The sequence below is a fragment of the Cupressus sempervirens genome, chromosome 4, assembly GCF_028749045.1.
Source record: "Cupressus sempervirens isolate cs-2001-9-10 chromosome 4, ASM2874904v1, whole genome shotgun sequence".
In the NCBI taxonomy this organism is placed as follows: Eukaryota; Viridiplantae; Streptophyta; class Pinopsida; order Cupressales; family Cupressaceae; genus Cupressus; species Cupressus sempervirens.
Window position 1 is genome coordinate 473,166,778 of NC_143121.1, and position 13,745 is coordinate 473,180,522.

The following is a 13,745-nucleotide window of genomic DNA, read 5'->3' on the forward strand; positions in this document are numbered from 1 at the left end:
ATATTGCAAAGAATTGTAGAGCTGCTGGTTTGTTGGTTGAAGAGAGATATCATCATATTTTTTGAACACCTTGTGCATTTCATTCACTTAATCTTGTGCTACAAAAGATTGGGAAGAGTATTGAGTGGATCAAGGAGGTGTATGTAGAAGCTGAGGACATCCAAATGTTTATCGCAAACCACCATATGACTCAAGGAATGATTATAATATTCTCACATTTGGAGTTATAGAAGTTAAGTGAACTTGAGCTCAAGTTAGTAATTTAAGTAAACAAAATAGTATCTTACAGTTTCTGATTTTTTTATTGTGTAAGGTGTATTGTTTTTTGAAGTATGTATTTGATAGTTGTATTTTTTTGCTTTATTTATGTTATAGGTTGCTAAGACACATTTTGCATCAAATGTAATCGTCTTGAGACAACTTATGCAAGTGAAAGAGGCACTTTCCGATATGGTAATCAACAACAATTGCGCTGCATGGAGACAAAGCAATAGTGAGAGGGCATCCAAAATAAAGCTTAGGATATCTGATGACTTATGGTGGGAACTTGTGGAATATCTCATTAAGCTCACCGAGCCCATTATGATCATGCTTAGGGTATGTTGACATGGGTAGGCCTTTCCTTGGATAGATCTATGATGGCAGAGACTCAATGCTTGAGAAGAATAAACAAATTGTAAATGAAAAAGAGAAAGATCATCAAGAGACCTTCTTCAAATGATTGCAAGCAATTGTTGTAGAACAATGAAACAAAATGACCACTCTACATTTGCTTGCTTATGCATTGACGCCCAAATACTACAACACTCAATATACTGATGAACTAGGAAGGCTACCACCCTATAGAGGTTTAGAAGTGTCTAATGGATGTAGGGGAGCATTTGAAAGACTCTTTCCTGATGATGTGTTGGTAAAGAGATTTTTTTTTTCCAGTTCTGACTCACAAATGCCCTAATCAATGAACACATTCTATTTACAACAGTTTGGAAAGTGACCTCTTGAAGATTTTACTTTCTTTTGAATTGTTAGGTACAACTCCCTATTATGAATTTGCAATGAATTTTGTTTATCCCTAAATCTAAAACAGGTTATGTTCTTAACCCGAGAACAGGAGAGGGAAAACAAAGTCAAACCTATACAGAATTCAACTTAGGCAGAAATTAACGCTTTGAGAGTAATTCAAATCTAATGAACTCACACATCTTATGAATTCATAACTAATATGCACTGAGATTAATTGATCTATCTAGGAACTAATTAGTGAAGAAAATTATATTGAATGAAAAATCTAATGAATCTCTTTGAATTTAAAGTGACAATTCCTATCACGTTCGACTCACTGTATTAAAATAGGGGAAGTAAAACTCTGTTTATTCCTCGCTTCAATTCCAGTTAAAGAGAAACAACAAGCTTATAGCAACTATTTCAAATGGAACGGAAAATGATTGATACAAAAATACCATTCAATTGACTCTGCAACCTCCAGTCTTTTGTACCAAAAATTTGTTGACCTTTTATTTATCTTTCATTATCATACATATAGTATTCCGAGATGACCATGACAAAGGAAGTTTAACCAGTTCATCTTCTCAAAACTGATAAATGGCAAAGAGCCAGGTTGTCTATTACAAAGATTACAAAATAAAAATGGAAAGGACGGAATATGGATTACTTCGCCTTCTTTCCTTTCTCTAATTTTGCCCTATGGGCCTTGGCGGCAACAATAATTGGAATTAGCTTTTCATGTCTTTGTATAAGCACATTAGTATATCTCAAGAGCCATTTGGAGTGTTCCCTAGCCAAATCTTTGACGACATTTAGTCTATCTTGCAATTCCTCCATAGCTACATGTATGCGTCCACCAAGTTTTTGAAGCTTGGACACCCTGTTCTGGTGCCCTGAAGATATGCTTGTCAGGCTATCTATAAGATTGGAGAAATTATTTTGCATGATAGTGACTCCAATTACTCCTTTTCCTTGCCCACTAGTTTGTGAATCTGTGTGGAGTCCTTTTAGAAGTTAATAATCTCTATCTTGATCTTTCTTCACCTTCTCTTTAGTCTCCTTTAGACCTTTCTCTGCTTCCAAGATCATTTTTGACTTGAATTGCATGCTTTGCAACCATTCGAACAGAGGCTCATACCCTTTGGGCAAAATCTTAGCTTCGACAGCTTCCTTTGACTTCATTTGAATAATCATCTTCAACAAGGATACACAATCATCACTTTTAGTCCTCTCTACGGCCAGGGTATTTCTGTTTGATGAAATGTTATCTTTTTCTGTTTCTAGTCTTAAGATAACATTTCCAATTTGTTCTATAATGGAGAGCCCTTCTGGTTTAAGCTTGTCACTCCATTCTTTACCAATCTGGCCAAAATGCCTATCTTCCTGAAGCTGAGAGATAAGTGCTTGAACCTTAGTGATAGTAGGATTACTAGTCACGGGCATTCCAGAGATACTCACCAACGGAGTGACCAGTTGTCTAATAAATCTATTCAACTCTTCTATCTTAGTCTTCATCCTAACCTTTGACAATTTGAGGCTCTCCAACTGTCCTTCAATCACTTCATTTGTCGACTTACACAAGCCGACTTTGGTGTCATGTCTGGCTTCCCCAAGATCTACTGAATGCAGAGTAAAATCATTGGCAAACATATCTTCAATTCTCCCATCTTTGGTGGGTTTCGCAATCTCCATTGTTAGGTGCCCTGTTTCTGGATCTTATCCTAGAATAGACAAGGTCTTCTGCTTCTTGACCGTACTCAGTGTAGATCCAGAACGAACTGCAAGAGATAAGGTGTCCTTACTGGGAGCACCTTCATCCTTCCTCTTTCTCTTTCTCTCCAGAGTGTCCTCCAACTAGGAATCAGTGCCGATCACCTTAGAAGCTGTCCCGAGTGAATCTATACTGAATATTTTCCTCTTAACTGGAGTAATTGTTTTCACGGTCGAGGAGAATGGATTCTTTTGAGCTTGAGAGACAAGCTTTGAAGACTCTTGGCCTTTCTCTGTTTTTGCGGTCTTCTTAGTTGCTTCCTCCGATTTGGTGGACTCACTATCACTGCTTCCTCCATCTCCCAAATCTACTACTTGCACTTGAGGGCTACTTTTCTGGAGAAGTGTAGCACTCGTGGTTGGAACAGGGCTACCATGAGGTGAAGGAATTGGAGTAACAATGCTGTCTTTGGGCTCCTCTGTTTCCTTCTCAGCTTCTGATTGAGTACCAATCACCAGAGAAGAGCCATCTTGACAAGTTTTTGTCAAAGGAATGTTCTTGTCTGGGGGTTGATCACCTCCACCCGCCGGTTGAGCTAGTCCTTGAGTGATGGCAAGGGTCACACCTGATGTGTTAGCTTGTGAGGAGGTAGCAGTAGATGCCGAAGGAGCTTGAGTGGGGGTGCTCTTACTTCAGCTTCTTCAAGCTGTAGTCCACTCTACCCACTTCTCGGTTCTTTTAACAATTCGGGCCATCATAATATCTAAATCATCCCCAACATCTTGATAGGGCTTTGAACTACTAGGGGTATTTCTTATCTTTGTCAAATATGTATTACTATATATATTTTGCCCATCATCTTCAATTCCTTCAACATTAAGGTTGACTTGATACATTTTAACTTGATCAACTGTTAATCTAGCAAAAGCATGGTCCTAACTTTCAAATTCATCTTTACAATCCGCCTAGTAGTCTTTGACCGTGGTGATGTGGTTGATCATACTCCCAATCTGCAACACTTCCCATGCATACCCATTTGGGTCAAACATGGGTCTTAAGACCTCATACATCTCCAATCTAAATTTCATCTCAAAGGCTTTCAGCATGTTCTTTGCATTAGAACAAGACTCATAGGTAAAAGCTCCCACCTTCATAAGGAACTCATATCCCTTCTTCTTCAAACTTCCGCATAGCACGTTCACTTGGATAGCTTGTCTCACTATCTCGATCAGCACGATCATGACACTTAGGTACCTCGGTAGCTTCAAGGGGAATCCATCGAAAGCTGCAAGACGTAAATAAGAGAAAGATGAGAACTGGATAAAATGGCTTCCAAACTAACTAATGGCCGCCATTGCTTCTGGATTGAATCTCCTCTCTAGGCATCCTTGAAGCTCCCTGCAAATTCTCGTTGTAAACGCATCATTAACCCTTATATATTCAACATAACTGTTTTCCAATTACAAACATGGATAGAACTCATAAGAATTCACATCAGGAAAATTTTCTACCCTTGGGAGGCCCGACCATAACTGTAGAGAAGCTAGCATGTAAATCAGAAAAGAAGACATATAGAAGGTGTTGTAGAACTTCGCGGTGCTGAGAGCATTGGAAAGATTCTCACTTATCTCATGGGCCCAATCAATATATTGGGTATCCGAATAGATAACTTGTACCAAAAAGAAATATTGTTCAACAAAATTTAGAGCTTCTACCTCACTGTTCAGTCTGTGCAAGAGAACCAAAATGTCGACAATCTTGGGTTTGAGATTAGTACCAAAAAGGGTCTTAGGGGCCTTACTCTTGGCGCTTTGCGGCTTTTGAAACCATGTTTGCATAATCTCCTTTCGCTAGACCATTTTCTTTGCGGAAAACTCAGAGACAGCTCCATCAATTGTCAAGTCTGAAAACTCTTCTCGCTCTGGGATTCGTAGACAATTCACCACTGTTTGTCTATCAATGGAGATCAACACTGTATCATCAGGTAATACAATCTGCCTGGTATCCAGATTGTAGTGATTTATGCATTCATAGATCAATTCCGGAGCTTGGACCGCCACCGGGAAACCAGTTGCTTCCATTAGCCCACATCCCCGGAGCTTCTCAGTTATGGGATGAATTGGCTTCGATTTCACCCTCTTTTGAAAATCTTGCATATTATAAAAATGGAGTGAAGTATCTGTGAAATTCTGTAGTGTGTACTTGATCCCCTTCAGCCCATCAAAACCCACAAACCTGGTTGCCATTTTGTCTGAGAATGAAACGAATTGAATTTCAAATCCAGAAGAAGAACAGGATATTGAATTCACAAACGCAGGCTCTTTGAGAAAGTTGTGCAATTTAATAGAATAACAGTTCAAGAAAGAGCGGTAGTTTGAATAACTATTAGGTTTCCATCTATATAGGAGTCTCAATTCACCCGTTGATCTTCAAGATTCACGCCACACATGAATGAATTAAAGGATAAATCTGTTGAAACAGTAAATGAGAGGGTCTTAACGGATAACTCAGTGTCCTTTCATTGTTTCGTTGGCCCAACGGTAACTTTCCATCCTTTCACACTTACTTTGCCATTTTCCATTAAGTTTCGAGAAGTTATGAACAGAGTACTCCGTAAGAAGATATCTGCCAGATCAAATCCTACTTAATAGATCTTTCCCGCGATGATTGGATTGTTTCCATTATCCTTTTGAAATATTTTGCATGTGAAATGTGGGTCCAATTCACTTATAAACTTGATTTTCTTTTATATGTGGAAAATCGTCCTCATGGGTTGAAAACCCGCTGAGGAGAAGACGATTTTCATTTCTCCGCCCAGGCCTCTTTTTCACCTTTACCTTTTAACTTATTTCTTCCTTTGAGTTTGGAGATGTCCATAAGGAGTGCGAAACTTTGTTAGGGACCCACCTTACGTTTATTTCCTTCAAAATTGCCTTCTATGGAAAGCAAACTTCATGGGTTGAAACCCCGCCGAGGAGAAGTCTATTTTCAATTTTTTGCCAAGAATGATTTTGAGCGCCGTGATGAGTCTTTAATATATATTAAGGCAGATAACCATAAAGGTTGCAAGAATTCATTAGAAGGCACTTTATCTTCCTCTTATTATGACTCATATGCATCATTTGGTGCTCTTTGTGGGGAATCGCCTTCATGGGTTGAAAACCCACCGAGCAGAAGGCGAAGTTCAATTTTCCACAAGCTTCTTCTTTTCATAGAGAATATGATAAGCCGCAAGCAAACTCAACTTTGTGAATAATCTTTGCATGTTGCAAGAATCTCCATTGGATTAGGTACTAAGCTACCCGTAAGAGTCACAACATAAAGGAAAACCACCCAGCTATGAAATGTGGGGAAGGGAAAGATGAAAAATCGGATGAACTCTTTCCACCTAAGGGAACTTAAAACTAGACTCGGACATACCTAGGCTTTACTAAGACACAAAATTCTCCACTTTTGCAAAATGGTTACAAGGTGAAAAGTGGGGCAACATGATGATATGCAAGATTTGATTATGGATGAGTTCATACAGTTTGTGAATGCAAAAACTCCAAGTAATGATGCTCTTTGTTAAGTGGATATTTTGCAATTGACAATTTTGGGTAAAAATCCAGTCGCAAAATAGGATGACTAGCCACGTGTGAGATAGAGTCTCTCCTATCTTAAAGGGAAGGCTCCCCCTTCTCACCGTTCCTTGCATCAACTCAAGGTAAGCAAGAAGTCGAGGGATTTTATAAAATGCGTTTTACCAATATCCTTTCTTATCTTTCAAGAAATAATCCACTTACTCGTGGAGCGAGTAATGCGCAGGGTGAATCTCTAATTACACTTCGATCAAGAGTTGGAAATAGTGATATCAATAAATCTTCACTAACTCAAAGGCTAGCTGAAAATGTACTGGTTTGGCTCTAAGTCCAATCGTGCTTCTATATGGAAAAACTTTACAATTAGGGCAAAAAGACTCCTAAAAGTAAGAATAACTCTAATTTGCGAATTAAGAGAGAAGTATAAGCCACAGACAAAGCTTCTAGCTATACACTTCCACAATTGGTCCCAGTCAAAGCTTCGGCTCCGATTGCTTCTTAAATCACTTCTTAAATCACTATGCTCTTTTATTGAACACACAATACTAACATGAATCAAGACAACAGGCACAAATTATAGTCAAAGCTTCTAATTTGCTCTATCACAATTGCTTCTAGACAAAGCTTCGAATTCAATTGCTTCTTTTATTCACTTTTCTCCAAAATTCATACTACACAATCAAAGTTATGCTTGCACAAATGTGGCAGAGCTTTCTTGCATACAACAAAAGATGATTTTTACAATGAGGGGGCACTCCATTATATAGGCACAAGAGTTGAGAAAAAGATGGAGGAAAAAGTGGGAGCAACTCAACCAACTTTGACTTAGTGTAATTAAAAGAGCAAATATAGGGTTACATGCAACTGCACGTGCAACTCGCATTACATCTTTTACATACACATGTAACTCGCATTACATGTAATTACACATCTTCATGTAATATATCCTCTTCAATTACAAACATGAAAGAAGAAGAAGAAAGACAGAAGAGAATTAAAACTATCCTAGGGATTGTCCTGAAAGGCCTTGTACTTGACGATGAAATCCTCGATGATCATAGGATTGGAAGTTCATGTACTTTGTACTGCTGCGTTCACCTTGATAACCATGTTGTTGCGTCTTTTGATAACCTCTGACTTTGATGACTTGTCCGTTGTCATTTGAAAACTTGATGTGATTCAACTTTTTTCATTCAAGTTGTCATGAATCCTCCTTTGTAGATTAACACATTCTAGATTCTCTGACACTTTGAAAACCTTCTTGACGATGTCTGGATGTAAACTCAGAATAACCTTCCATCAACACCTTTAACTCTTTTTTTTCGAAGTAAAGTGCTTGGCACATGGGAATGCGTGTAGATAGAGATTGCTGATTTCCAAAATGTGACTTAGGGTTTTCAAGCTGTTATTGCATGAAAAATGATTACATGTAAGTGCAACATGTAACAAGGAATGAAGGATGAGATGAAATGCAAAGGCGGATGGTGGATGAGCTTTTACATGTAAGTGTGAATGAAAGATGAAGCTCAAAGCATGGAAAGATGCGAAAAATGGAAAAGTATGTATTTGCTTATGTAGGTGCGAATGCATATGGAGAGATGGAAATGGAAAAGGAAAATGGAAGAGGGATAATTAACTTTATAGTCATCTTTGGTGAAAAGGTGAAGTCAAAGTACATAAGAGGTGAAGTCAAAGTACACATTCTAGATTCTCTGACACTTTGAAAACCTTCTTGACGATGTCTGGATGTAAACTCAGAATAACCTTCCATCAACACCTTTAACTCTTTTTTTTCGAAGTAAAGTGCTTGGTGCATGGGAATGCGTGTAGATAGAGATTGCTGATTTCCAAAATGTGACTTAGGGTTTTCAAGCCGTTATTGCATGAAAAATGATTACATGTAAGTGCAACATGTAACAAGGAATGAAAGATGAGATGAAATGCAAAGGCGGATGGTGGATGAGCTTTTACATGTAAGTGTGAATGAAAGATGAAGCTCAAAGCATGGAAAGATGCGAAAAATGGAAAAGTATGTATTTGCTTATGTAGGTGCGAATGCATATGGAGAGATGGAAATGGAAAAGGAAAATGGAAGAGGGATAATTAACTTTATAGTCATCTTTGGTGAAAAGGTGAAGTCAAAGTACATAAGAGATGAAAATGACATCTTTTTGACTTTTCAAAAAGTGACTTTTAATCAAAATTGGACCTATGTAATGCTGTCGTGCAAATGGATGCTGAAAGTGAGATAAGTGAAAATGGAATTACATGCATGTGCGGATGGAAAACATGTAATCACATTCGTTGAGTGAGAGATGAGATATTGTGACACAGAAATGGAATGTGGAACGTGATGATGCTTTTGCATGAAATGAAGCAACAAGAAATTCTTGGGAAAAAACTTGACTTCTCCAAAGTGGAGAAAAATTGGCAAGCAAACACAAAACACAAAAACATAAAGAAAAATGTACCTTTGGAAAGTGACTCAAACACGCCAAAATGCAAAACACTTCGACATTCAAATTTGAAATTGGAACTTGGGAAAGAACCAAAAACAAAAAAATGAACAATTTTTTCATTTTTAAAAGAAAAATGCACTTTCCATGGAAAAGATTTCAACAAGTGGAAATCATCAAGCAATTATGTGGATAAAATCTACAAGATAAGCATAAATTAAATAGTAAGAAAGGAAGAGTCCACTTATATGAAGACTATGTGCCAAAAATGGAGGAGAAAGATGCTCCAATGTTGAAAAATTCTCCAAAAATGTTTGAATCTTTCAACTTTTTACAAATTAAAATGGGAGAGGGCAGCAAACAAGGAATAGTTGTTAAAAGATGCCAAAACGTGCCTTAAAATTGCTCCAAGATCCAATGTTTTTAAGATGCATATGCTTGGGATGTTTTTGGTGAAAAACTTGTTTCACCAAGATGCAAGACCAAATCAATTTGGTGTTTAAACACCAAAATATGGATCAACATGCAATGCAATCCCCAAATAAAGCCAAATCGATTTGTATTAGAGCAAAAATATTGATAAAAGATGGATTTATTTTCTAATTTCTTCAAAAACATGCCCTAGATTTGAGCTCCCAATAACATTTTTGGGCATGTTGAATCCATTTTTGATGCAAGGAAAATCATTGCCAATAAAAACACCTCCAATGGAAAAAATCTCATGCAAATCCATCAACAAAATCTCCATTTATGATCAAAATTGGGTTTTTGGAGGGCAAAGACATGCATTTCTTCAAAATCAAACTTTTTGGAGGCCAATACACATATTAAAATATGCTTTAGTTTAAAATTGGACCTTTTAGAGTCAATAGCATTTTTAAAAATGTGCAAACAAGGCAAATCAGACCTTTTTGGGTCAATAACATATTTTGAAATGTGCATACAAGCAAAATCACACTTTTTGGAGGAGGATGCATGTTTTAAAATGACTATAAGAAAAATCGAACCTTTTGGAGGAGGATGTATGTTTTAAAATAATCTCACTTTTTAGATGTAAAAGCATAAAAACTTCACTTTTGATGCAGTAGCATCAAAAAGGTCCACTTATGATAGACTTTTGATATAATGACATCAAAAAGGTTCACCAAAATGAACTTTATATGCAATGACATGTAAAATGTCCACTTTTGATGACTTTAAGTCATTTAATTCACTTAAAATTATAAAAATGTTACTAAATGGGCCATAAACAATATTTATCTATCAAATTAAAAAATATATCATATAAACATCATTTAAAAAGTAACATTTAAATAAACATTTGATTTAAAAACCAAAAATTAAACTGAAACTATATAGTTATATAGTTACTTTAAGTAAAAAATTAAAAGAAAACTTAACTTAAAATTATAACATAAAGTGCACTATAGTCACTTTAAGTTAAAAATTTAAAGTTAAAGTAACTTAAAAACATTACAAAAAGTGAATATGAGTTATATTTATCAAAAAGTGAAAGTCAAATTAAAAATATAACATCATATTTTTAATTTGTGCTGTTGTACCCAAAAGGTCCACTTTTGAAGCACTAAAATAGGCATATCTCTTGACTAACAACTTTGATTGAGCTCTAGGTTAGACTAAATCAAAGGGAAAAGCGAAAGGCATGACATTAGCAAAACCAAAAAATTAAAAACCAACAAACGCAAACTCAAAAGCAAAGAATGGATGATGAAGACTTCAAAAATCAAGTAAAGGCTCAACAAAAAACAAAACAAAAAAAGACTTGACGAAGGCCTTTAGTAAAAAGATTTGATATACAAATTGAAATGGATTGATTGATCAACATTAAGCAATTGAATATCAAATTCAAGCTTAGAGAAACACAAAACTAGCTTGAAAAAGTTTCATGTTGTTACCAATATTTTGTGTTGACAAAATGCAGGACGACACTCTTCATCATTGGTTTAACAAGTTTTGAAGGGACCTGAAACCCTTTACAAAAAACTAAAGATAAGCAATAAAGCACCACCAGGTTATACAAGGACTTGATACCTAAAGTTTAAAACATCAAAACCAGGTTTGACAGGGACCTGAAACCAAAAGTTTAAACATAAAAAAACGACCAGGTTTTACAAAGCTTTGGAACTTAGAGTTTTAAACATGCTGGAAAGCAAAAAGAAAAAACCAGAAAAACCGCCTAGACCAGCAACTAGCACTCCTGCTCCACAGCTAGCACCTACAACCAACACCTTGTAATTGATGTTATAGCACAAGTAAGTTTAATTTAAAAAAAATACTATTAATTTACTTTATTTTTATAAATTTATAGAAATTATAAGATTCAAGATTAATAATTTAAATTTTATTTTAACAGTTTACTTTGTCATGTTTGCATAGGTTGCTAGCTCATTTGCATCAGCAAGAACTTGGAGCACATATTCTTTCATCTATGCAGTGAAGCCCAATAGGTTGCAATAAAAAAGAGTGGAGAACTTGGTATTTGTGCATTACAACTTATGTCTCCTTTCACAAAAGACTAAAGAAACAAAGAAGAGGAGATGAAGAGGTGGGATGTAAATGTAGAGTTGGTGGACTTGGATGCTTTTGTTTCTCGTCTTTCAATTGAATATTTTGAACATTTTGAGGCCAATACTATAATTGCTGCTGTTGATCCCATTGGCCTTAGCTTTGTTCTCGAGTTAACTAATGTTGAAGAACTAAGAGGAGAAGAAGAAGAAAAAGGTGATGACGAAGAAGGAGATGGAGAAGATGATTATTAGTAAATTTTTATCTTTTAGTTGAACGTGAAACAATGATACTTGAACTTGATTTAATTTTAATGTTTTGAATCTTTGATGTTGAACTTGAAATATATATAATGCTATGATCACAATTCATGATGCTATGATCACAATTCATGATGCTATGATTACAAGTTTAATGTCTATGGTGTTTTTGTTGTTTAAAATTTAAATCATATGATTTTATGTAACTATGTGACATTCTAATTTCAACTTATGCTTCTAAGCTTTATAAATATGTATGTGTGTGCACACACACAATTGTTTTTATAATTTTTGCATGTTTTTGTACAAATGAATCTAAATGAACCCAAACCCCTGTCCAAAATTTTGCCGTATTGGCAAACCTGTTCTCCGAACTTGAACTTCGAAGTGAACTCGAACTGCTAACTTAGCATTCTGTGATTAAATTCTATATAAAAACATTGTCTCCTTAAGACATTTATTTTTTATTCTAAGTTGTTGAGTATTTGCCGAGTTTTTGTCAAAGCATTTGCCAAGTTTTTTCTGAGCATTTGGCGAGCTGAAAATCTTGGGCTTGTCGAGTACTCTCCAAGTCTGAGGCTGGGAACTATGCTCCAAACTTCTTCTAGAGCATGTCTATTTTTCAGGGAAGAAAACATGAAAATCCATCAAAGAAACCGTTATGTGGCAAACCACAAGATTTTGCGTGGTAAAACAGCACATGCAAGCACATACAACTAACAAAATGCATATGGAAAAAATATGCAGCCTTCAAAAATCAGACTTTTGCTCAAACCAAGAAATCGTGTGATCAAAACCTTCGACTAAGGTTGTGATTTTCAGGAAAAACTATTTGAAGACAGTACACAATTTTCATAAAATACCTCCAATGATTTTTATTTTGAAAAATCAAAAAACAAAATTCTGGAAAAAAAACTCGGATCAGAAAAGGCTTTAAGTTTTTGAAAACATTGTGAAATTTTATGAAATCCCATTGACCCACTTTGATACTATGTTATGGTAAGTCCATGTTATTTTATAGAGAGGGGATGAAAGCTCCTTATAAAGATTAACAAAGACGATGTTTCTATTGTGAAACTATCTTGAACTAAAGAAGAAAATAGAAACTACCTAATAGACTAAAGATTAAGAGGACCATTAAAAAAACATTGCAGTATTCTAATACAAAATCGTAAAATAGGCTAATTTCTATTGACCAAAAATAGTCTATACTAATGAGATAGTTCTTAGATGCAGCTTTGTTGAAAAACAGAATCTTTTGGCACTTCTGTGATATTTGAAAATCTAAATCAATGCTGACTTGAAAACTTGATTAAATTTCATTGAAACATGGCAATCCTTTTCCTAGATTATTTCAAAATCATTTAAAACCCTACAAGTATGAATATTATGATTGCTTTGCCAATATTATTCGGGTTAAGTTCTTTGATTCTGCGTCAAGCTGATATCTTAATATTTCTGCATCTGGAACTCTCAACCCTAGAAACACTTCCATATTTCAAGGATCTTCACGAAACCTTGGGTTATATGGTGCACTTCGAAACCTGTCTTTAGCAAACATTTGAATAGTTTCTCCATAATGTTAATTCAGGATCCCAAAAGGAAACCTCTTTTCTTCATAAGAATTTGTCTGCTTATCCCAATTTTTTGTTTGCGAAATCTGATCAAGTTAGCTTATTTAAATAAAACACGTCTGTTTGAAAAAGAGAGAAACTCAGTTTAAGACTGTAAAATATCAGATAAAAGTACGAAGAATAGGAGGAAAGAAGAAATGTACTGCTGAGAACCCTTAGCTGATAACCTTCAATCACAGTGCTGAAAAATCTTAACAACTCTGCAAAAATCAGGTAAACAGGCCTTGTTTCTGCTGAAATTAATGGGGATGAACTGTCTTATGTTTGAAGGGCGAATGATATATATGCATTTCAATGAGATCTTTGCTTTCCCTTTTGACTCAAAATAAGGCAGAGATTAGTGATTGCTGAGCCAAGAGAAAAACATGTCAATCTTGAGTTATGTGATCTTGTTTGAGTTAAAGTATTAGCAGAACTTTATTTTGGCACACCCAATGCAAATTGTTCTTACCTATGAATTTCTTTCAATACTAGGTGCAACTTCATAAGGTAATACCACCTTTATATGTCTTTCGAGCATTTTTGTGACAACTTTGACAAAAAAGGTGCTTGAATGACATAAGTTGTATATC

At 35.6% G+C, this 13,745-nt stretch overlaps 1 protein-coding gene across 3 annotated transcripts in view; it reads left to right on the forward strand.

The window, feature by feature from the left end:
• Positions 1 to 13,745, forward strand: part of LOC149562017 (Peptidase S41 family protein) — a 224,318-nt gene that overhangs the window by 162,732 nt on the left and 47,841 nt on the right. The gene's annotated exons all lie outside the window — the stretch shown is intronic.